The sequence below is a fragment of the Humulus lupulus genome, chromosome 5 (assembly GCF_963169125.1).
Source record: "Humulus lupulus chromosome 5, drHumLupu1.1, whole genome shotgun sequence".
Lineage (NCBI taxonomy): Eukaryota > Viridiplantae > Streptophyta > Magnoliopsida > Rosales > Cannabaceae > Humulus > Humulus lupulus.
Genome location: NC_084797.1, coordinates 181,960,860 through 181,985,735, shown reverse-complemented (window position 1 = coordinate 181,985,735; position 24,876 = coordinate 181,960,860). Strand labels below are relative to the sequence as shown.

At 37.6% G+C, this 24,876-nt stretch overlaps 1 long non-coding RNA gene across 1 annotated transcript; it reads left to right on the top strand.

Annotated features, from left to right (window-relative positions):
- The first annotated feature begins 21,492 nt into the window (after positions 1-21,492).
- Positions 21,493-22,694, top strand: LOC133833865 (uncharacterized). The gene is made up of 3 exons (XR_009893182.1): positions 21,493-21,595; positions 22,367-22,501; positions 22,633-22,694. It is a non-coding gene; the product is annotated as an uncharacterized LOC133833865 (long non-coding RNA).
- The last annotated feature ends 2,182 nt before the right edge of the window (positions 22,695-24,876 follow it).

The window sequence follows — 24,876 nt, the reverse complement described above, 5'->3', positions numbered from 1 at the left end:
CCTTGGCAGATCGATCACCCTCTTGGGAGGCGATCATAATGGCTTGGAGCTCATCACTCCTAGCTCGAACTTGAGCAGTACCACAGAGTTGAGCCATGACAGGTTGCAAAGGGAAAATGCAGGTCAAGGTTAGTAAAAAAATAGAGGAAAAAGAAAAGGAAGTACTATAGGAGGAATGAATTTGGCTCATAGTGAGGTTCATCCCCATGGCAGACTCGAAAATATCTTCGAGAGTATGCTCCTCCATGGCCCACAAATCCTTGACATTGGCTTTATACGCATGGCCCACCATATGGCTCGCCATCTCGTATACAGTCCCTTGAAACACTTTGGCTATCCTTGCCAGCTCGAGTGACTTTACCGTGATCTATATAGATTGGACCTGAGCGGAGGGAGCTTCTGTTAGGAGTGTGTCCTAAAAGCATGTAAAGACATTTATTTTTTCTGTGAATAAATAAATACAATGGTTTATTATTATTGTCATATTTAGATTGTTAAATTATTGTTTGAATAATTTTGTAAATAACAGAAAAATTCCATATTCATTATTGAGGATGTGATCTTGTATTAGTACGAGAGAATTAAGATCACATGAATGAATAAAAATAGTCAACAACAACAAATTAAAGTTATAGAATTCTTTAATTAGAGTTGTAAGTACGGTTTACTGAGTATCATAATGATACAAATAATCTAGATTCAGATTATTGATGTGGAAAGACATCTCGGTAAATGTGCTTTATATAATATGATTATATATGACATGGACCGATATGAATTAAAGTCTTTATCCAAAAAACATTTAATAATAAAGACTTGTAATTCATATCATAACTGATGATCATTTATAGATCAACCTAAATCCTGAGTGTTCATGAACTCCTATTCATGTTTATTAAATCTTTTGATTCATTCGTTAAGGTCTCTTCAAAGAATGAGGCTAATGACTTTTGTTTTGGAGATTTAATATCATGGATGGCTGAGAACATGTATCAACAATACGGAATCTAATCTTTCCTAATGGATCGTATATTAGTTCCTTTAAGGGTTAATTCTGGAACTGAATGATTTTGAGCTCAAATCTATAATTAGATTATAGATTAATTATTCACTAGTGAATTAATGGTACTTAAGGAATAAGAAGTAAATTAGAAAGGTTAAATGGTAATTCTTCCATTCTAATTTATGAACTAATTAATTAGAGGGTTGAACTATTGTAAGATGGTTATATCAATGGACGACTTAAGAAAAAGATTTTTGTAAAAGTATATCTATAACATAAAGAGTGCAATTCTGAATTTATAGTGGAGTAATATCAAAATTAATAAATTAACTATTATAATAAAGAGTTTAATTATTTAGTTTCAATTTATTGGAGCTTAATGTTATAGGTCCATGGTCCCCGAAATGGCTCAAACAATCATTGTCAAAGGCAAATACAAAAAATGGTCAAAAAGGACTTATGTGATAAGTAAAATATTTTTCTATGTATCAAACATAATTATTGTTTAATTATGTGTAATGAATTTATTAAGAATTAATTAATTATTTGATTTAACAAAAATATAATTAATTTTGAATTAATTTATTTTTGGGATTTTTGGTATTTAAATAATAATAAAAATTGGGAAAAATCACATGCCATCACAGGCATGTGGTACACGTGTGGCACAATGCACAGGCACTGTGCTATACGCATAAGAGAGTTTACTCAGTCTCTTGATTCCACAATTTTAGTTATTTAAATATTAAATAAATAATGAGATATTTTAATATGATTAAAATATTATTATTTAAACAAAAATCTGATAACTGATTAGTTATTTTGAATTTGTTTAAAATAACAAATATTTTAATATATTGGATATTATTAAATATTGGATATCAGTTTTTCAAAGAACGTAACTTTTCAAGGATATAAAAATATCTAGGAATCTCTCTCAGAGAAAGAGAACAGTGACAAAAACTAAAGTCATTGTTCTTCACAAAACCTAGGTCCAAACTTTATCAGATCTCATGTGTTGAGAACATCTGATAAATTGTTATTGCCTATTATTTGTATAGCGAGCCCACACTCGTTCTTTGTGTGCCTGAGAACATTTTGGAAGATCTTGGTGTGAGATCTCGAGGATTTAGCCATACGAAAAGATAGCAGCAAGGAAGGACCTGAGGTAATTTTTCTGTTCATGTCCTTGATTCAATATATATATATGCATGTGAAGAAGTAGATCTAGAAATCTTATGGGATCAATCTAACAATTTGATTGTTGTTCCGCTGCGTATAATCTCTGATTTGATCAATAAAAACCAACAGCTTCGCCCTGAATCACTTAAGGAACCGAGAAAGGTACATGTCGAGGGAGAGGAGGAGGAGCTTCAAGGATGGTGGCTGTTGTTACAGTGGATGGGGGTTGAGTTTGTTGTTACTGCTCTTGGGTGGAGCTCGTACCTTTATCTTTGACTGGAGACTCGGTTGAAGTTCTAGTCTTGGAGGCATGTTTATCTGGCAATGTAGGCCTTTTTACTACGGGCCTGCTCCGACGCCACCAGCCTTGAAGGCATCCTTTAAATCGGAGGCATCTGGAAAATCCATCTCTTCACCTAAAAAGGAACGAGTAAAAGATTCAGATACAAGGAATAGTTAGTCAAAATAATGCAGAGAAAATAATAGAACAAGAACTGTACCATCCGAGCTAGGGGAGGAATCTACTACGAACAGCTCGGGGTTATGAACCAGTCTGGGTAAAACCTCTAACTCTTGGACTAACGAAGGTGGGGGAGAATCTAGAATTATTACACCATGGGTCCTCAGGGGTTCAAGCTCTTCTTCCAAGCTGGAATCATCTACAGATTGCCTAAAACCTTATGGAGAATACACCCTGACGTAACGAAGGCCATGTCCTACGATTCGTACCATATTCCTAACAGATGGTGGACCTAAAGTGGAGGGTATTGTCTACCATAATTGTACATTTTGGGAGGCTATGGTCATTGCGTACCACCAGATGATCCACACATAGGACGAGCGTTGTGTTCAGGTCCGGGTCAACTGGATGTCGACACATGAACTAATGGGGGTTGAATCAAATTAGCCTAAAACTGGCAGCAGCTTGTTCTACTTCTCTATACAGGTTACCTTGGCCGGAAGTTCTAGCTGCTGCCCCTGACTCAGCTCTTTCTGGGTCAGGATGCTGCCCATCCTCAGGGAACTATTCTCTAACGCACAAGCGGTGCCACTTCTTCCTCCTTGGAGTCTTCAATGGCGGCCAAACTTTTTGAGGAGGGAGAAGTTCGGGTCCTGATCGCCAGAGTCTGATCTTTGAGTATCAGGTTTCAGGGTACCATAGTTACATCATTCACTTCTTGATGGAATTTCTTCTGTTTTGAAGGAAGATGAGACAACATCTCGTATTGACCTCCAAGGGTCTCAGATCGCCCTGTGCTCTTGAATATATTTGCACAAAGAACGAACTTAGTTAGGAGGATTAAACTCAATAAAAAAAATGACAAGGGATTTAACATATGGAGTTTAGAAATTTAGGAGACTTATGAGGATGGTTGAAGTATCGGTGATGGCAATTCTCGAACCCAATCGACAGGAAAACTGATCTTCATAGTCATTTGGGTGGCCGGGGAGGTCAATAACGGAGGTCGTGTTGGGGAAGTGAGTGAGGTAGTAGAAGCTGCTACCTCGCCCCTTCTGATCAGGACTGCCCTTGAGGTAGAAGAAGTACATAATATCAGCCAAAATGGGGACCTCCCACTCGTGCGTCAAGAATGAACATTTTAACCCAACCAAAGGTCGATACGAGTTTGGGGGGAGATGGAATGGAGCCAGTTTGACGTAGTTCAAGATATCTACGAAGTACTGGTCTAAGGGAAGGAAAGCACATGCCTTCAGGTACACATCACTCGAAGCCCTGAAGTCATCTTGAAGTGGGGTACAGCTCTACTCTCGTTCAAACGAAGGTCAAGCAATAAGGCCCTCAATCCCCATCTCAATCCCATGGCTCATCAGTATCTTGTTCACTTTCCACTAAGTCGTTATTCGACACACGATGTGTAACGACCCAAATTCACTAATAAGGCTTAAGGGCCTTGATTAGTATGCCGGGAGGGCATGATGGGAATTATGTGTGATTTTTATGATTAAGATGCATGATTATGATTTAGGCATGTTATATGACTATGTGAATTACATTATGTGATAATTATGATGTGTGTATTATACCGCGTGGGTGCTGTGATACCAATGTGATGCACGTGCCGAGACGGTCCTAGAAAGCTAGATAGTGGTAACTGGTAATTTGGTAACTTGTGTAACTATTAGTAACTATAGAGAGTAACAAGTTTTAAGGGGAAAGTGGTAGATTTGCAAAGCTGGTGAAAAGACAAGTGTACCCTTGAGGTTTAGTTAGAAAAGGATATTTGAGGAAGGTTAAAAAGGTCTTTTGGCAGTAATATAGAGTCTTTGGCTGAGGAAAAAAGATAGGTATGATTTATTTATGCTAAGTAAAGCTGAAGTTAAGTCTTGAAAGGTTAGAAAGGTCAAGAAGGAAAGGGAGAATCAAGCACCTAAGAGGCAAGGTGGGAGAGGAACTAAACTGAGTTCTTTGAGGCTAGAGAAGGGCTTAAGGGTGTGGAATCAAGCATATATCAAGGTTTATACTGAGGTAAGGGATTGGTTTCTGTTTTGTTAAGTTCTGAATTTGGTTTTTGAAAGAATTGAGAGATAGCTATGGTTTTTCTTGTATGGAATTCAGTTGGTTTGTTAAGGTGGAATTCAGCTCAAGCTTGGATTGGAGGAAGCTCAGGTCGAATTTCTATTTGAGGTAAGGGTATTAAGTGTGTTTGCAATTTCATAGCTGTTATGGTTTAAAGATTTAGGGGCCTGGTTTGTACTTTACTCAAGTTTTAGCTTAGGTGTTAGAGTTTGAATTTAGGTATGAATTCTGTGGGTGATTGTGTAGTTGAGTTGGGTTTTAGTGTTTATAAGTTGTTGGTTGGTCTATGTGGGGTTTCAAATGAGTTTTGGGGCTTGGGTATGAAGTTGGGGTGAGTTGGAGTGAGTTAGGCTCGGGAAAAACGCGAAGGAAAAACCCAGAATTCTGGGCTGCGAAGGCGTGCCGCGGCACGGGTTTTGTGTGCTGCGGCCTGGAGGCTCTGACTGGTGGGGGCCGCGGCACAAGGCTAATTTCAGGGTGTGATTTTTGACAATTTTAGGCCTTTGCCCCGGGGGTTCGGGGGATGTCTCCGGGGTGTTGTTCTAAGGTTTTGGGGGTTCCGAGAGTGTGGGTTAGGTACTGGGAAGGTAGTCTTGGATTGGTTAATGACAAAGAATATTATTTGTGTTGTGATTAGGACTTTGGAGAGGCTCGGGGTAGTAGGACCGTGCATGCGGCTACGTGGCCTCGAAAACCAGTGAACTGAAAGGTAAGAAAACTGCACCCGAATTATGGTTGTGATTGGGACTAAGTGCTCCCGAGAGTTGTATTGTGTCATCGTTGGTATTATGCCAAGGGACACGTTTAAGCGGTCTAAGAGTACCGTTCATGATTTTAGCGCACGGGGCGCGAATTGGCCACTGGGAGCCAGAAACAATAGGATAACAGAGGGAGCAGCCTGTGAGCGCTAGCCCTGGTTATCATCTGTGCATTGTGTACTATGAGTTGAGATGCTTAGCATGTGGTATACTTGAATGATGATATACTTGAATTTATGAGATGCTATATGAGTAATTGCCTTGATTTCTAGTTGTTCATGCTCTGCTATTGCTGTGTTTTCTTGCTGGGCCTTGGCTCACGGGTGCTTCGTGGTGCAGGTAAGGGCAAGGGCAAGCTGGACCAGGCCTGAGGTGGAGAGCTCCGAGGTGTAATGTACATAGCCAGCCGTTCGATCACCATGGTCGAGGAGTGTGTCAGGACAGAGATTACCTAATTGCTCATTTTGCCTTAGTATGGCCAGTCAATGTATCTAAACTTTGTAAATTTTGTAAATGGCTTTTACACTGTCAATTTTGGGATCCCATGTACATTAACAATGTTTAGTAATGAGAACAGCACTTTTGAGACCAAAACGCTTTTAACCCTAGTACCTTTAATGTTTCAGTAACACATTTTTACTTTAATGATTTGGTTAGCAAGTCTGGCACTTTATAAACACACAGTGTAACGGTCTTGGCTATCCAGGGCGTTACATGATGTGCTCAGCCTCGAAAACGACATCAGGTTAAACAATAATCTCCCTTTCCACCACTGGGTCAAAATGACGAATAGGAGATTCGAATGCGATCTTCCTGCCCTTATTCTTGTTTTGGGTAGAGGAGCTCACGATGTTTTTCTTTGGTGGGGCCATGATCTAGCTCGCCTGACGACAAAGCGACCTAAGATAATAACTAACTACAACGATAATGGTACAGTGACCCAAGGGTTTGAGTGAGGTTTATTTTTTGTGATTCAAAATCTACATGAGCTAAGTTATGTCCTAGCTCCAACGCATGTCTACACGCACAGTCCTAGGCCACGCACTACAGAATCAGGAAATTCCATGATACTTCAGGATTCACGTGTCAGACCCACTACTTTTCTTTTGAAAGCGGTTTAATGCAAAACCACTTAAGGAATCATGACCCTTAAGCTACCCATAGCCAAACCTAAAAAAACCTTTTAACTTCTATAACCAAACAAGAATCTTAATCGATTCATCAACAACGCTTTCTTTACAAAACCCATAAAATTTGCCTAGTTTTCAAACACCTTATTTCTAAGCAATTCTAAAATCCTTCTTTTATCCTAAAATCGACCCCTCTTTGAACTCAAACATGGCTAGAGCACAAAATGGTACTGAAAGTAAAAAAAAAATATATCTTTCGAAATAAAAGGAACTCATTGGAAAATAAAGAGTAAAAGATTCAGACTAGATGAGGAAATACATATAGTGTATACCTTTACTTGATGAGAATGTTGATGCTTCCACAGGCAGGAGCTTCAGAGCTCCTGTAAAACGGAAGGGTGATGAATGTTTTTGAAAGAAGTATGAGAGAAAAAGGGAAGATTTGTCTCTGAAAGGAATGTTTTTGAATGCGAAGGTGTTGGGGTAATTATGCTTTGGGTATTAATCTAGGCCATCCGTTCGGGTCAGCTAGAGATACAAAGGCCAAGATTGAATGACTCGTGCAGGGACAAAAAGTTGACAGGACAGTTGTCACAATCCTCGGAACCCGAGCATATGCCAATTACTGACCGCCACGTGTTCAACACTCGAGTTGTGGGCATGCACAATTTCACATGATCGAAGCCTAAAAGCCCCTACTGTGTGTCATAAGATGACGATGTCAAGCACGAGCAGGAGCTTGGGGGCAAATGTTGTACCCCAAAATAGGCATGGATTTGATGACTCAGCTAGGAGTACAACTGGTAGATAAACACGTAGAAATATCCCGCGAGTTAAACATCTAGCTATTGCTGATATGATTAGCTCGAGTTAGGACTTGACAGCGCGATATGCAAGTAATCTCCAGATTGCCTTGTAGGACAATAATCTACTTCCAGACAGTTATCTCTAGATCGCCTTTAGGACAGCCCGAACTTAACCCGAATCTAAGTTCGTACATTCTTAAATCACCAGCTAGATGAAGATGTTTAGCTCGTGGAAACCTGATCATGACACACAGCGAAGGATCCCGAAAGACTTGGAGCTCACTTATATGCTCAATAATGTCCAGGTTGTATTATAAATTTATTGCCCGAGATAACGGGAGTAATTTTCATATGAAATTGTATCCCTATGTAAATAGAAATTATCTTTATTGATTGTTTACCATATTTGTGCACACAGTTACCCAAACCTGTCCAGGAAATTCCACTATAAATATCAAGGATAATGGACAAGAAAAAGGGTTGCTTTTTGTAATACAGAAACACTGCAGAAATTGTTAGAGAGTAATAATATTGTCTTATGGACTAGGTTGATTTTAACCACTAAACCACGCAACATTGTGTGTGTGAAAAGTTCTTCACATAATTCATTACGGTTTACAAATAAGGAAAAATATCTTTCTTGTTTGATTTCATAATCTACTGTTGACGAAAAACTGCGTCAACAAGTATATAGAAGGTCCATCTATAATCATCCATCCTATCAAATTTAACCATGTTAAAAAGTCCAGTGAACACCTTCCCTAGGGAGACGAAATCAAAGCGCCATGAGGCCCCACTGAACTCTAATCTTGTTAAATGAACGATGGAGATCAAATTCAATTTTTTTTAATAATCATTATTAAATATTCTAGTATTTTATTCTTTTTAAAAAATATCAACTTAGGTTTGCCGAATTATTAAAATAATTAATAAACTAACTTATGTTTACTAAATTATGAAAATAATTAATAAACCAACTATGGGATGCCAAACTACTAAAATAATCAATAAATCATAGATTATCATTTTCCCAATAATTATAAAATTAACATTGAAAATTAATCCAAAAAATATATTTAATTTGTTTCTAATCAATTTTTAAGTCGAACTAAAAAAAAATAACATAATACAATTAAGTCCAACATAGGTAAATGGGCCCTAACAATTCGAGTTTACATGGAGGAGAGCTGGGTTCAGTATGTTGGACCCATTATTAAGGCTCACTAACTTCCACACAAAGTCCAAAAAGACAGGAATTTGTACATTCATTTTATTAATTGTTATTCAATTTATTAAGCCCATTCTAGTAATGCAAAGTGAAAGGGCCTTCACAAGTGGAACCACTCACAAGAGAGGGATTTAAAATTTACATGTTCAATTGGGCCTAAATAAAACCTAACATTTTATGAAAGTTTTATTTGAGTTTTTCCATATTTTTCAAACACAAAAATTGGGTCATCATTATACTTTTTTTTAAAGCCCAAATGCAAAAAATGTATTAATAATGATGCTTGATATGTTAATAATTGATGAGTCTAACATGTTACTCTATAAGCATGTATTATTAAATTATGGAAATATACTATTTTGCATAATACAATAATTAATTAAGATAGAATTCATCAAACAAAATTCAATATAATCAATTAAACAAGTTGCAAAAATGTTAAATTAATTGAAATAGAATTTATCAAACAAAATTCATTTTCAAATAATTAATTTAAACTATGTTGTTAAGTTGTCAAGAATGACAAGATAAAGTATTTTAACAAATTTTAAAATTTTAAAATATCTTTTACCCAAATTTAAAATATTTAAAATATCAAGAATTATCAAATAAGCAATTTCAAATATTTTAAATAATAAAAATATCTTGAATAATTAGATAACCCATCTTAACATTTCAATTATAAAAAAATAAAATAAAATATATCTTAAAATAATTTGATTATCAAATAACCGATTAAAAATATTTAAAAAGGCTAAAATATTTAAAACAGTAAAATAATCAATTATAAATATTTTAAACTTAACTGCACCAAATGTCCAATTGTAAAAAAAATAAAAATTTGTGAAAAAACCTATTGCGGGCCCGCGCGGTGCTGCCATATGGACGTCGTATGTCACGGGCCGCCAACTTTGGTACTCGAATTGACGAAATGTGCGGCACTTGTTAGCGCTCTTAGCTAGCAAGTCAGCCTAGAATTCACACCTGCGGCAAGCAAACTCAATGGTTAGCCACGTTACAAGTCTCACAAAAGTAAGGGAAATTATGAAGCGGGAGCAAGCACGAGGCAAACTATCCAGAGACAACATCCCACACAACAATCAGAGCATACAACACAGTCGAGTGGCACGCAATGGCCCAATGAAGGTAACAAACAAGCAACACATAGACCGTAAAGAAATCATACACAAAGGGACATGGCAAAGCATCGTTTTATTCATATAAGGCCTTGATAGGGCAAGGGAGTACATAGCCTAAGCCCCTATCTGCTGGTGGCCATGGTGCTTCCTTAAGTCACCAGGTCACTCCCCCCTAAGGAGCTTTCTAAGGAAATGAAGTCTTCCCAGAAACATATATGATTTTTGTTTGGGAGACATATGCATAATTGCAATAGTGCCATCCCCTACCCATGAGGTTACTTGGTGCAAGACTTGACTAATGATCAAGCACCAAGGCATGCTCATATATACAAAATGGCCCCCTGGAGGAGTGTCATGACACAGCACATCACACTCTCCCCCACTTAAATCTTCGGCGTCCTCGATGAACCTGCCCCTTGCTGATCTTCAATCTTCTGCGTATGCTTGTGCAAGTCCTCTGCCCTTTCCCAGCAAATTTCTTCATCTCCGAGCCCTTTCCACTTCACCAGAAAATCTTTCTTCTTCTTTCTTTCCACGACCATGGTCCTCTCTGCTAGGATTTCTTCAGGTTTTCTAATGCTTCGTGGCTTGACGCTGACTCCTTCTCTGGTAGACTGGTTATGCGCTGGATCTTCTGGATCTTCGTGATACTGCTTGAGGTTGCTGACGTGCAAGATCGGGTGTGTCTTCATCCATTCTGGTAAGCTCACTTTGTAGGAGGTCAGGCCCACTTTTGAGATGATTGGAATAGGACCCTCGTATTTGCGGATGAGTCTGATGTCCTTATTCCCTCAGATTCTCAGTTGTTCGGGCCTCAACTTGATCATCACTAAGTCGCCTGCTTTGAATTCTAGCGGTCGTCTCTTCTGATTTGCCCACTTCTTCATTCTCTTTGATGCCTTCTCCAGATGGACTCAGGCAATCTTGGTGGTTTTCTTCTAGTCTTTCGTGAAATTAAAGGCTCTTGGATTTCTTCCTCGATACTCATCCACTGTGTGGGGTAACAGCAGTTGCTAACCGTTAACAACATCAAAAGCACTCTTGTTTGACGAAGAACTCTTCTGAGAGTTGAAACAAAATTGAGCTATGTCTAGTAGTTGTGGCCAATTCTTTTGGTTGGAACTGACGAAATGCCGCAAGTACTCTTCCAACATCCCATTGAATCTTTCAGTCTGTCCGTCTGTCTGAGGATGGTAGCTCGAGGAAATATTTAGTTGTGACCCCAAAAGGTTGAATAACTCAGACAAAAAGGTCCCTGTGAATCTTCCATCACGATCACTAACTATATTTTGGGGTACTCCCCAATACTTAACTACATACTTGAAGTAAAGTCTCGCTGTCTCTTCTGTCGAGCAATACTTCGACACCGGTATGAAGGTTGCATACTTTGAAAATCTGTCCACGATCACCAAGATCGCACTCAAGTCTCCCGTCTTCAGTAAACTAGTAATGAAGTCAAGCGACACACTCTCCCATGGTCGGCTTGGGACTAACAAAGGTTCCAACAACCCTGGCGTCTTGTGTCTCTCCACTTTGTCTTGCTGGCAGGTGAGACAGGTCTTGGTATATCCACAATATCATCGCGCATTTGTGGCCAGTAGTACCCCTGCTTCAATAGGGCATGAGTTCTCTACCACCCTGGATGACCTTCCCACAAGGTGTCGTGACACTCACTCATTAGTGTCCTCTGCCAATCTCCTGTCTTTGGAACATATAAGCGGCCACCATTGGCCCACAAAAAATCGTCTTCTACCCAAAATTGGCGACTCTTCCCCTCTTTTGCGAGATTCATGATGGTCTACCCACGGGTCTTTCACCAGGTTCTCCTTAATGCGCTCTCGGAGTGGAGTGGTAACCATGCTAGCTCACATATTTTCTAGCAATTTTAGAGCCACTAACTCAGCTTTGCGACTCAGGGCATCAGCTGCCTGGTTTAGACGTCCTGCCTTGTGTTCGAAATGAAAGTCGAATTATGCTATGAACTCCTGCCATCATGCTTGTTTAGGGGTAAGCTTTGGCTGGGTGAGGAAATGACTCACTGCGGCATTATCTGTTTTCACCACAAACTTCAACCCCAACAAGTAGTGCCTCCACACTCGTAGACAATGAATTACTGCGAGAAGCTCCTTCTCTTGTGCAGTGTATCGCCTCTCTACCTCTGTGAGTTTGCGGCTTTCATAAGCTACGGGGTGGCCCTCTTGTACACACACCCCTCCCAAATAATAATCAGGCGCGTCTGTCTACACTTCGAAGGGCCTACCAACATCTGGTAAGGTGAGGGCAGGATCTCGCATCATGGCTTCCTTCAGACTCTTAAATGCTTCAACACACCTATCGGTCCACGTCCATGTTACACCCTTCTTCAACAACTCGGTCAAGGGTGCCGCCCTTCTTGAATAGCCCTCCACAAATCTTCGATAATTGTTGGCTAAACCAAGGAAAGAGCATAATTCCTTCAAATTGGTGGGGGCCTTCCATTCTTGAATGGCCCGCACCTTCTCTAGATCCATGCGAATTCGAACACGTTATACTATGTGGCCTAGGAACTTGATTCTCTCTAGTGCGAAGGAGCACTTCTCTCGCTTCACATAGAGTTGGTTCTCTCTCAATTTCTGAAACACTTGAGATAAGTGTCGTTGATGTTCTTCTATTGTGGAGCTATAGACCACAATGTCATCCAAGTAGACTACCGCGAACTTGTCTAGGTATTCCTGGAAAACTTGGTTCATCAACGTACAGAATGTGGCTAGTGCATTTGTCAACCCAAACAGCATGACTCGGAACTTGAATGCTCCATATCGAGTCACACACGTTGTCTTCGGCTCATCCCCTTCTGCTATCCGCACTTGATAGTAGCCTGATCTCAAGTCCAGTTTCGTAAAGAATTTTGCTCCACTCAACTGGTCGAATAAGTCGACGATCAAGGGGATGGGGTACGTATTACGCACTGTCACCTTATTGAGAGCCTGATAATCAATACATAGTCTCAAGCTCTCATCGTGCTTCTTTTGAAATAGCACGGGCGCACCAAATGGTGCCTACGATGGTCTGATGAAGCGTGCCTCTAGTAATTCCTTCAACAGCTTCCTCAGTTCTGCTAGTTCATGGGGTGCCATCCTATAGGCCGCCTTTGTAGGTGGTTTGGCTCCCGGCACCAACTCAATCTGGTGATCAATTCCTCTTCTAGATGGTAACGCTTTGGGGAGTTAATCCGGCATAACATCCCCATACTTCTTCAAGACCATTCAAATTTCTGGTGGGATGACTTCATCCACCGTATCCTCGTATACTGTGGGTAGGATAATATACGTGGACTCTTGTCTTCTCATGCCCTTCTTCAATTGTAAGGTTGACAGTAACTTGGTTTCTGGGGGCTGCTCTACTTTAGCAGGCACCACTGTAGGTGTCTCCCCCATTATGAGTAAGCTTCCTGTAGCTGGGATGGGAATGGCTCCCTTTTTCGTAAGGAAGTCCATACCCAATATCACATCAAAGTCGTCCATTTGCACGACCACCAAGTCAGTCTGCCCTTCCCACGAGCCGATCTTCATGTTCACCCTTTTAGCCACGCCAGTTGTGGCCAAGGCTTTCGAGTTAACCGCTTTCATGCGGCCATGGTCCTTCTCCCATTTCAGTCCCAGACGTTTAGCTTCGGTCTCTGAAATGAAGTTGTGAGTGGCGCCCGTGTCGATCATCACACTTCTGGCCATTTTACCGTTTAGAGTGGGGTCCACATACATTAGTCCCTTTCCAAGGGTCTTCTTCACTTTCACACTGTGTTTCTTGAGAGCATTCAGCATCTGGAGGGCACCCATGTGCGTATAGTTCTCCTCCTCCTCTTCGTTGGTTTGTTCCCCTTGGGAAAATGACGCCTGGAGGGCACTCATCTTGGATTTGTGAGGACACTCTTTCAACTTATGAGGACCGGTACAAATCCAACATGTAAGAGGCTTCTTGAACGGGGGGTTACTACCTTTGCTAGGAGAGTTAGATTCCACACTCGTTTTCTCTCCTCCCCCACCCTTGCTCTACCTAGACTTCCCAAACTTTTTACTCCCAACATTACTTCCACTAGTCGACGGATTGGTCTTCTTGGCTTGAATGTTCCCTGATGAGTAATCAGTCAGTCATTCGGCAGCAGCTTGAGCAATGGCTAGGTCAGCCACTCATTGTCTCTCAAGCTCTTGTTTTTCCCAAGGCTTCAAACCTTCTAAAAACGCGAAGAGTTTGTCCACTTCAGACATGTCTTTGATATCCAGCATCAACCCAGAGAATTTCTTCACGTATTCTCAGATTGTTCCGGTGTGCTTCAGCTCTCTCAAATGGCGTTGAGCTATGTAGGGAACATTTTCAGGGAGAAACTGCGTCTTCAACTCTCTCTTTAAATCTTCCCACATTGCTATGGTGCGTCTGCCCTTCTGAATATCGTCGTACTTCATCCTCAACCACACTTTGGCATCTGCAGACAAGTACATCGTTGCCATGGTGACCTTGCCATCTTCTGATTCAGCTCTCACGACCCTGAAGTAATGCTCCATATCAAAGAGGAAGTTCTCTAAGTCCTTCGTATCTCTAGCCCCACCATAGGGCCTCGGCTCAGGGACTTCTACTCTCCTATATTCCATGCCAATGGGTCCAATTGCAGGTTGATTCCCAACTGCCCTCATGGTGAGGTTCAGCTTGGTGTTCACCTCCAACATTTCATCCTTCCATGCCTCAACTGACCCTCTACAATTCTCTACAAGGTCATTTAATGCTTCTTGTAGGTCCTTCACCGCTCGTTCCACTGCCTCAATACGTTCCTCCCTCTGAGGACTATTGGATGTGCTTGAAAGGTTTTCCCTCTGCTCGATTGCAGTTATGTGGACTAGTAGATTGGTCGCATCTCACTCCAACATAGCCACGCGATTTTGTGTGTTAGTCGTCTCCGGTTCTAGCTTGACAGAGCTAAGATCTCTGACTCTTTCGTCCAGGCCGTCTATCTCTCCAACGCGCCTCTCCAGCGCTTCAATCCTTTGAGTGTTGCTCACCATCATGCAGGGTCACCAAGCTTTCTCAAACTTAGCTCTGATACCAACTGTCACAGGCCGCCAACTTCGGTACTCGAATTGATGGAACGTGCGGCACTTGTTAGCGCTCTTAGCTAGCAAGTCAGCCTAGAATTCACACCTGCGGCAAGCAAACTCAATGGTTAGCCACGTTACAAGTCTCACACAAGTAAGGGCAATTATGAAGCGAGAGCAAGCACGAGGCAAGCTATCCAGAGACAACATCCCACACAACAATCAGAGCATACAACACAGTCGAGTGGCACGCAATGGCCCAACGAAGGTAACAAACAAGCAACACATAGACCGTAAAGAAAGCATACACGAAGGGACATGGAAAAGCATCGTTTTATTCATAGAAGGCCTTGATAGGGCAAGGGAGTACACAACTTAAGCCCCTATCTGCTGGTGGCCATGGTGCTTCCTTAAGTCACCAGGTCACCCCCCCTAAGGAGCTTTCTAAGGAAATGAAGTCTTCCTAGGAACATATATGATTTTTGTCTGGGAGACATATGCATAATTACAAAAGTGCCATCCCTTACCCATGAGGTTACTTGGTGCAAGATTTGACTAATGATCAAGCACCAAGGCATGCTCATATATACAAAATGGCCCCTGGAGGTGGGTCATGACGCAACACGTCACACCATTCGACCCTGGGGTCTCGACATCTTTTCCTGCGTGCCAGCACGCATAGTGCCCAAACAGTCGAATTTTTTTTTTGTTTTTAAATTTGTACCATCCAATTAACACACTAACATATCAATCAATTTCCTACATGTTCATTCATGAAAATAAACTAGCAACCTATGGCTTTGAGGCCAATTGTAAGAAATTGCATATAATAGGATTTGTTTATTTTCAAGTAATTTACATATTATTATCAAACAAACATGTAAATTCCTAGAACATGCTCCTATGAAATTGATACAAAATAGAGTAAAGTAAAGAAACTTACATTATGCAACGGAACTGGAACAACTCCATCCTTCAATCTCTCTAACCCTTGATTCCTTTTTGTAGCAGACTATTTTCAAGAAATTGAACTAGTTCAACAACACAATCTTCCTCACCAACCCTTTGATAAAATTAGAACTAGTGTGGACTAGTTCTCAACACATGAGATATAGATCTAGAAGAGAAGAAGAAGAAGAGTGAGTGGCCAACAAATGATTAAATTGTCTAAGTTTTCACATACCCAATGAATCAATTGAAACTTCCTTATGAAAACCCTAAATATCATATTCTTTATATAGGAAACTTAATGGGCTATATTTTAATTAAAATTATTTAAAAATAATTAACAAAAAATAAAAGCCTTGAGCTCCCACAAATGGACTTGTGCCCAATCTCTTTGATTTGAATTTAAATCCCAATTGGGCCTAAATTAAATTTTTTTTATTTATCTTTTAATTAATTAATTAAATCCTTAGTCAAATTAAGTAATTATAATTTAGAACTTGATTTAATATTATTTATTTATATTGACACCAATTTATCAAGATTAATAAAATTTCCCAAAGATTCTCTTTTATTCTCTATATCTCATATCTCTGTAAAATTTTGCAAAATTAACCTAGTACACTTTAAAAATCCTAATTGATAATTAAATAAATTAAATGAGACATTCTAGATGATTTACTCAAAGGTGATGCGGGGACCATGGATCCATGAAATCAATCTTTAATAAGTTACCGTCAATTTGTTTACGAATAATGTCACTACCTTATTAATTTCTCGTGACTCCACTATAGACTCAGAATTGAACTCTTGAATTCATAGAACGTATTTTCCAAACCATAATTACGTTATCCATTGTTATAACCATTACAGTCAGTCAATCCTCTATCGATGACTTACTAACGACCTGGGTACAAATTATATCGGTCAATCTCATTACTGTCAGTTTTACCACTCATCAGTATTTTATCCTTAACTCCCACTAAGTTACTTATAAATGATATTTCTGTGAACTTAATCACAGAAATGAGATCTCAATCATTTAACCTTTTGAACAAATCAATATCAGTCCTAGTCTAATGTAACCAAATACATTCTATCTTATCTACCTTGTCAATGCCTTGGACAAGTTATCACGCCCTGAATGTGTAAGTAGATCATATCATAGATTGCCCAATCAGTGAAAATCCAATGCACAGATCTAATCTTAGAACTCGTTCTTTTGAACATATAATTACAACTATAATCCACTGTGACCTAGTCACTATAATTGTAACTGTGCATAGTTCGGGAGCTTATAAATGTTTGTATTATTCCAATAATCATGTAATAAAACAAGCAAGCAACACGGTTGTCAAACAAAATGATTTCTACTATTTTATAGACAATATAAGTTCGCGTTACATGTCTGACATGTTTTTATAAGGGCATAAAACCCAATAGAAGAAACTTGAAGGATGGAAAATGAATACTGTATCCTATGTTGGAAAACAAGTCATGATTAATTCAATGATTTGTAATGTGCCACTGTATTCTATGTCAACTTTGAAGGTTCCTTTTTGAATCCATAGGGAGACAGATAAGTTCACAAGGAGACACTACAACAAAAAGGATCTTTAGGGGCAACAGATGTCGCCCCTAATAATACCTGAAGTGGCTGCTGATAGTCATTAGTGGTGACACGTCGCTGCTAACGTATCGCCACTAATAGGTCGACGCTAATATCGATTACTAGCGGTGAAAATTTCGCCCCGAATAATAATTATTAGCGGCAACAAAACTTTTTGAAGTGAGTGTGCCGCTTAGTTTTCTTGTCTCTGTATCTCTCAGCCATCTCAGCATCGATACTGTTAATGAGGGTGGTATAATCTGGTCGCCCATCTATTTGATATATGTGCTACAATCTAGAGAAAACATGTTAATCGTGCTGGAATTATAATACAATTATTATTAAAGTAAATTCTAAAAAATTTACCTTCACTTTACTAATGACATTGTCCTTATACTGTTTTGGGACACTAGTCCAATCCTTGTAATATCCTGGAACCGCTGATGTGACTTGGGTGCCCAAAGGCCGAACAAAAGTAGCATGTTTCGTTCCCACCACCTTGTACGTGATAGGGTCAGGCACTATGGGGAGTGGATGTCCAGCTTCTCGCCTTCTGTCCTCTAAATTTTTCTCAGCGGCAGGCCCATGACCTTTTCTCTTTGGTGGATCTACTATATTGTTTTAAATAAGTGCATCATATTATTTATTATGTTGTATGATAAGGTCTAATTAGAAATAAATAAAGAATATATTTAAAAATACCTAACTCGCAACTGGATGGGATCATACTAGGATCCGGTGGATCTTGACCACCACCATCTCCACCATGGTATGAAGCTACATTTGTTGACATCTTTAAGATAAATATGACCAAATTTGTTTGTGAGTATGAATATCAGATACATATTATTTATAAATATATAGTTGTAATGACCACACACTACACCAAATACGCATTTCCATAACACATGAATATAATACTAATAAAAAAGTATTATGAAAAAGTATTATATTGGGAACTTAATGAAAAAATGGGCGGTAATTTATTTAGCCATCCCGCCACTTAGCTTTTTTTTCATTTCCTTCAACATTTCTTCAACAAAGAACAGAGACCATTTCCTTCAACATTTCGACACAAAGAAGAGACCCATTTCTTCAGCTTGGTATGGTCTCCAATCTCCTCACTCTCTGAAATCTCCTCCTTCGCTCAAATCTCCTCTCTCTCTCTCTCTCATCTTTCTCTTTCTCTCTGTCAACCCGTTTCCAGTTGTTGGGCTTCTCGGATTCGTTCTTCTCTTCGATCTTGGCAAGCCAGGTAATTATTTAGTTGTAGATGTTAGATTTATCAGCTTGAATCTCATAGAATCTATAAAATCTGTGGTTTTCAAAATTAATTTTTGATTTTGCATATTGCTGGGGTTTTTTTGCATGAAGCATCTACAAGAACAAAGGTAATAGTATATGGTGTGGTCGACGATGTGAGACTGGAAACGGGGCTGGGTTTGAAGCTTAGAGCTAGGTTGAAGTTTGAGGGTTGGTTAATTTGCAGAGAAAGGGTCGAGAAGAAATGGAGAGAGGTAGTTTGATATATGTATATATTAATTAGATTTACATTTATTAAAATAAATGTTTAAATATGATTTTCTTCTTCTTTGAATCATATTATTGTGTTGGGATTCTCTAGAATGTTATTTGCCGAAAAAGTTTGAATTTGAATTTGAGATTTGTTCCTTGAATTACTTTTCAATAAGTAATGCCCATAAACTGTTCGGTGAAATGTGTGTTAGAGGGACATTGTTATTTCAATACCGCTCAATAAACATAGGTCTGTGTGGATGTGTTTTGTGTAGATAGAAGAATTGAGAAGCAAAGGGCTGGAACCGTATGCATATAAGTGCGACAAGACTCACTCTGCTAATCAACTGCAAGAGACTTATAAAAATTTAGAAAATGGTGAAGAAATGAATGGTGAGCAAGACAATGTATCAATAGCTGGAAGAATTGTGGCTCGTCGAGCATTTGGAAAGCTTGCATTTCTCACTCTAAGAGATGATTCAGGGACAATTCAGGTATCCCCACCTCAACTTTCTGTCCTTACAATGATCTTGCCATCTCTTTGTTAGATGGATACTTATAATAAAGACAAAATATAATAATAAGATGTGATTAGGTGGTTTAGTTCTTAAAAGCATGTCTATTTTATGGGATGCTTGATCTAAAATATATAAGTTAGTTACCTTCTTTTTTTTTTAAAATGGGGTGTTTTCCAAAGTTTGTAAATTTTGGCGGGTAGGGATGGTTTCTTCAGAAACTTTCTATAAATCTTTGCTCACATTTAGTATGGAAGAATCCTCACTCAAGTTGTTCAATGTTTGAAACAACTTTATTGTGAAAAGGCAAGATTTTTAAGTGATCAGTTTGACGAGCTTAAGAATCTTGTTGATATTGGTGACATACTTGGTGCAAGTGGCTCAATTAAGCGAACTGAGAAAGGCAAGTACTAACAAAAATTATCTTTTGCACCTATTTGCGATTAGGTGTTGATTGTTGAATTTATAGGTACTTCTAGGTGAAGCTATTCTTACCCTATTTGTATTGGAAGCTATTTAGATAAACCAATGCCATTTATAAAAAAACGCCACTAGCTTTGACTGGCTTCTTACTTTTTTTGTGATTTCCCTTTGAGGTGAGAAACTAATTGAACTTATTTCTTTGTTTCTTTAGGGGAGCTTTTCTGTCTATGTGAACTCTTTTGCAATTCTTACAAAATCTCTACTGCCCTTGCCAGACAAATATCATGGTCTAACTCATGTGGATAAGCGTTACCGGCAACGGTAAGTTGAGTTTTCTGTTTCTTTTTCACAGTTTGAGTGAGAGTGTCTCTTATGGGAAATAACAAATTGTTTTCTACTGGATGATGATAGCCCACAATTCGTTGCAGTGGTTCTTGCAAAAGACTTGTCTAAATGGCTTTTTAAATAAAATATATATATTTTGGGGTATACTTGGTTATAACTGAACTTTACTTTTCTTTTAAAGGTACATTGATATGATTTCCAATCCTGAAGTAGATGATGTATTTCGGAAGAAAGCAAAGGTAAGTTAGGCTGAGGAGTAATTAAAGACCTTTTAGTTATTTAAAGTATATGTTCTTTCCAGAAATAGTATTTTTATTAACATGAGGACCTTAGAACTATCTTATATGATTGCTTCAAGGGTACTTCGCTTCTAATGAAGTATTTGAATAGACAAAAATAGCATTAAATGACCTTTCCTAAGTTGAAGCACGGTTCATTGGATTTTATTTTTTTTCTAAAAAAAAGGTTACAGGGTTATAATTTCTATATTAAGTTCCTTAACAGCATTAACACTTGAGGAGATAATTTATTTATGCAAGTTATGGATATTTTATCTTTCTTTTGAACAAATTTTCTCTAAATATTAGAGTGCTTACGGTGGTTGAATGTATTTAGCAATTATGGAGTTGTTGAAAACTTGAGCAAAAGAAGGATGGTATACCAAGTTGTTTCTAGTTTGGGCATTTTATAGTATACACATATAAATTCAATATTATTCCCTAGATATAGTGGTTGAGCCATCTTGCTATTTATACATTATAGATGTTTTGCTATTTTTTCTTTTTGGTGGATTAGATTGTATCAGAGTTACACAAGACAGTGGAATCTTTTGGATTTCTCAAAGTTGAAACAACAGTTCTACAGGTTTGTGGATTTTCTAACCGTTTTATGGTCATATGGTTCATATCAAGATTTAGCATTTCTATAATGGAATTTGACTTTATACTTTGGCTGAGTTCTCATGTAAGATTACCGTTACTTCTGGTGATGCTTGTTCAATTGCTTAGCTTTTGTTCTTGGCCAAGATACAACTTATAGAATACCCTATTCTAGAATTTTTAAAAAAGATAATGTCTAGTTTATTGTAAAGATGACTGGAGGCTGAACTATTGAAATACTTAGCTGGGAATTCTTTTGGTTTATATTTTATAAATTTTGATGAACTGTATTCATTTCTAGGAATAATTTTTACTTTTTCTGTATATGACAATTTTTTGGTGCCTTAATTTACATACATTAGTATTGTTTCTATTTGAAGGTTGGTTTTTAATTGACTTAATCAACTTGGGAGCAGCTGGTGGAGCAGAAGCAAGACCATTTGTTACCTACCATAATTCGCTAGGAAGGGATCTTTATTTGAGGATAGCAACAGAGCTCCACTTGAAGAGGATGCTGGTGAGGATTTAAAGTATATTCATTTTCTTTCGAGTGCTATACTAACATGCATAATCTCTTCAACCGCCCTCTGGTATTTCCAAGGTGTAATTTCTCCAGTTTAACTTGGTCATTTTCCCGAAGCTTCTTTCTAATTTTTATTCATTAGTTTGTGTGTATATGTCAGATTTTATCACTTCCATGGCAGTATTGTTTTGCTAAGCAAGTTTTTTCTGTGTAAAGATTTTATAAAACATTCGCTGTTTCCAATGTAGATTTCTTAAGGCTGACAATATTTATAAGAAATTCATTTGTCTTTTAATGATAATTCTTGAGCTCTTCTTATATCTGTACAAGAGAACACATACAGACAAATTCTTATTCGTCTCTATGCCTACACCAAATTTCTCCTCTTTATAGATTTTACTTTTTTTTTATATTGGTTTATATAACTATTCCCATTCATTAGTTTATTAAAGTTCTCATTTCTTACAATATATATATGTATAAATGTATATATTTATCGAGAGATAGATGTGCACAGTGCGTATTTTTCTACTTAGTACTCTCAGTGTCGACATTTATAATCTTGTCCTTGAAGATCAATGCATATTTGCATATCCATCTAATTTATTTTTGTTTTTTTCTTTTTGGTTTGTTCTACCAAACTTTTTCACTTGCATGCACATTTTTGGTTCCCATTATAAAAAAAAAATCGACTATCGTCATTTACTTTTCTCTCCATATTATTTTTAATCTTTTGCACTAAAATTAAATCTCTGTGGATGACAGGTTAGAGGGTTTGAAAAAGTTTATGAGATTGGTCGAATATTCAGAAATGAAGGGATTTCAAATCGTCACAATCCAGAATTTAAAGCAATGAAATGGAGCATAAGATTAAGGCCTGGAAGATTTTTCACAGTTCCTGTAAGATTGGAGGCTTTTTTATTTCCTTCTTTCTTGGACTAGGAAAATTGAGACTTACAGTTTTTCTTTAACTTACAATTTGTCCACTTATTGGCATGGATATCTGAACCCTCATTTGTTTTTTAATTTAGGAGGAACTGAGAGCACCGTATGAGTCCCAAAATGGTGATACAGTTATGGAGGCAATTGTAAAGATGCGTAACGGTTCGGTTTTGGGGAAAGGCTCAATACTTAAAATGTATTTCTTTCCTGGTCAGAGAACTTCTAGCAACATAAAAATTCATGGTGCACCACATGTTTACAAGGTAAGTTTACATGCATGTGTTTCAAATATGTTATCTCATCTGCTTGGTGCCATTTACACTCTGTTTTGGTCTTTGATTATAAAAAAAATCTGCACATTCCTGTTGATTGAGATTCTAGGTCCTATATATGGATGCTTTGCTCAGCTCTCTTTCCTAAATAAAAGAGTTAAGTTGGAGGTATTATTAACAAATTTGATTTATTGCATTGCAATTTAATCAAATACTTTTCTGATCTTGAATTTTTGTAGCTTTTGTGTGCTGTAAAGACTGTTCTTTCTCTGGTCTTCATCAAATAAATTGAATCCTTTAGTGCAGAAATTAGCTCTAAATGAGGAAGAATCACTACAATGCATGCAGTTCTCTTATCTTGTTGTATTTGAATCATTTAATTGTGTTTTTGTTATATTTATTGTCATTTGAAGATAGTAGCAATATAGTATACATATGGATATTATGTATATATATTTAATGTTGTCATTATCTTATAAGTTGATTGACAGTGGTTTTCTTTTTCTTTTCGGCTTTAAGAACATCTTATCAAAGTCAAAATTTGTGTAGCTGCTACAAACGCTAAGTTTGGTGAGCATGTTTCTAACACTACTTCAGAACTTGGATTGATGGTATGTGAGACTAATAGCAACAATGTTGAATAGCTGATACATTTTATTGAATTTTTTGATGTGAAATCTAATATTGATGATATTGATTGGGTGGGGATGTTTGCATTATTATTACTTAGTATGTAATGGATTATATTGTAGAGAAGTATATAATATATCTAAAACAGATTGTGCCTCATAAGATATAATAGCTAATTATGTATTAAATTCCAAGTAAGATCAAAGGTATTTAAGATAACCTCTTACCCCATTTCACGTTTCCTTGTCTAGTGCCTAATAATTGTCATATATATAGTGTCTTCAATTCTATTATTTGAAAATTAGATTAGCTAAATTTTATACAATTTGGTTGTATTACTAAAAAGGGATCTTGTTTCCCACTCTTTAGGATTCCATAATCTGGTTTGTTGAAAATTTAAATATTGCATTAAGAAATGGTGGGGAGTTTATTTTCATGTTAGATGATGCTGAGATGGCTATTTCATCCTATGCTTGCTATTTTTTTCCCTTTGATTAAAATTGTCTCAATAAAAATATTTTAGATTTTTACTGATTTTTGGTACAACATTCAGAAGTAGGGTCTTATGTACTGCTTTTTAAGCTACTTTTTTTTTTACAAGTATATTGGTAGCTACTTATTATTAATATTCCTTTCGGACTTCTATAGTAATTAGTAGCTTTTGAACCTAGCAATTTTTTTTAATACTTGTATTTTTTTTTTTTTTGAAATAGCATGTCTAGCTTTTTAAGCTTGTATGTTCTATTATACCTACTTCATTCAGGTTGTTGTATTTGTTGGTGGTGTGGATACCTTTGTAATTGAGACAAAAGGAGCAGTTCTAATTCATAGTGCTGACCAAGTAAAATTCTGAAATGGATATTTTTTACTTGCTGTTATATGAACGTTTCTCTTCTTATTCTGGCTTGCTTATTCATGAGGTAGCCAATATACTTAGCAGTTATTTTCTGTTTTATTTTTTTTATTTCTTGCTTTTTATTTGCATGCACTTGTAGTTGCCTGTCTGTCAATGCCTTTGTTGTTGTGGCTAATTTTGATCCTCCACGTAACTAATGTATTGTGCAAAATTTTCCTTCATCTCATATTAATGTTTAGTGGCATCGATTTTTCTAATTTCTTTTGGTTGTTTAGTTCATATTTTATCATTGATGAATGATGAATTAAAAAAAGAAAAGCTTTTCTTGCTGGACAGTTTTGGGCTTGCAATTCTATTCTTTCCCACGATATTGGTGGGTATTCTTGACTCAGGAATGCCAAATGACACCATCGTGAGAATACTGTTCTGCTCTGTTCTTGCTCCAGTTGATATAAAATTGCTTCTTAATATCTTGGCTTGTTATGTTATCCTTGAAATTTTTATGTATTATGTGCCTTTAAGTAGTTCTCATAGTTTTTTTAATATCTTGTAGCTAGAAAATTATGCGAAAACTG